The 1,325-nt window shown below is 34.0% G+C and overlaps 1 protein-coding gene across 7 annotated transcripts in view; it reads right to left on the bottom strand.

The window, feature by feature from the left end:
- Positions 1-1,325, bottom strand: part of SON (SON DNA and RNA binding protein) — a 32,575-nt gene that overhangs the window by 17,398 nt on the left and 13,852 nt on the right. The window lies entirely within an intron of this gene.

The raw sequence follows: 1,325 nt of genomic DNA, 5'->3' as shown, positions 1-1,325 counted from the left end.
GGGTGGGTGGGAATGGGAAGCCACAGGGAAATTTGATAAGTTGTTGAATGCAAAAATGATGATCTATGTAAACCTCCACCTAATTAAAACGTTTTTTTTAAAAATTGTGCAGTATTTCGTTAAACCGATTTTTACCATAATCGACCATTTCCTTCTATTAGACATGGAGATTATGTCCTACACTGGAATTTCAATGACTTTCATAGCTTTGTAAAAAATGCCTTCGAAAAAAAACAAAACAAAAAAACAAAAAAAAAATGCCTTCGAAGGATTGAGCACGGAACTCTAAGCAAGGACAAGTGCTTGCATTGGGGGAAGGGCCTTGAGCAGGTCCCAAGGGTGCACCTTTCCGATTGCATGTATGTTCTGCCGTTGCTCAGCAAGTCCTGGCAGCCTAGTTCTGTAATTCCTCTGCATGTCGCTTCATAGGGGCAAGCTTCTGATTCCTCAAAGTTATGTTGTTATAGGTTTTATTACATCATCCCAAGCGATGAAGGATACAGTAAACTGTATTTAAAAAGCATTCACTTTTTAAAGAGTGAACGGACCAGCTCTATTTATGACACAGCCATTCATCGTTTAACATTCGCAGACTTTCCAAGTATTTCATCATCAATCACTTGTAAATTCTTTTCATATTATAAAAAATACATGACTTCAATTCGACTAATATTTTGCCTTAAGAAAAACTCTCTCCCTGTCCAATCCCACAACGATTGACATGAAATCCATGAACCTCTGCAAATGTGAAATTAACTATAAGTTCAAGTGCCATGATAAATAAAGCAGATAAACTCAGTTTTTAAAAAATGAATACTATAGTTTATTGTACCCTTAAATATACATTAATTTTTCCTTTCTAGTTCTTCTATTCTTTTGAGGACATTAATTATTTTGAGGTATTCCAAAGTCATTTATCCATCTAATATATCTGTATATTAAATATATTTATATACTAAATACAATAAAATACAATATGAAATTCTCATTTGACTTTTGGCCAACATAAATGCTTCGAATACCTTTGTGTTTATCTGGCTCAGAGCACACGCTTTAACTTGAAGTTTCACAAAGTTATCTTCTGTGACAGGAAGGTTTTCCTAGAACCAAATAACATCAGAATAATGCATACACACTCCTTTGAGAACATGACTTAACCCTGTACAAATTTCACACATGGTTGAACAAACTAGAACACAACTCTAATCTTTTTTTTTTTCCCCCGATTTTTCTTTTTAAACATTTTATTAGGGGCTCATACAACTCTTATCACAATCCATACACACATCAATTGTGTAAAGCGCATTTGTACTTCATTCTCAAAA

The sequence above is a fragment of the Echinops telfairi genome, unplaced genomic scaffold, assembly GCF_000313985.2.
Source record: "Echinops telfairi isolate 266 unplaced genomic scaffold, ASM31398v2 ScPeMD7_7469;HRSCAF=8507_0, whole genome shotgun sequence".
Lineage (NCBI taxonomy): Eukaryota > Metazoa > Chordata > Mammalia > Afrosoricida > Tenrecidae > Echinops > Echinops telfairi.
The sequence above is the reverse complement of the archived record's forward strand: the minus strand, read 5'-3'. Positions and strand labels throughout refer to the sequence as shown.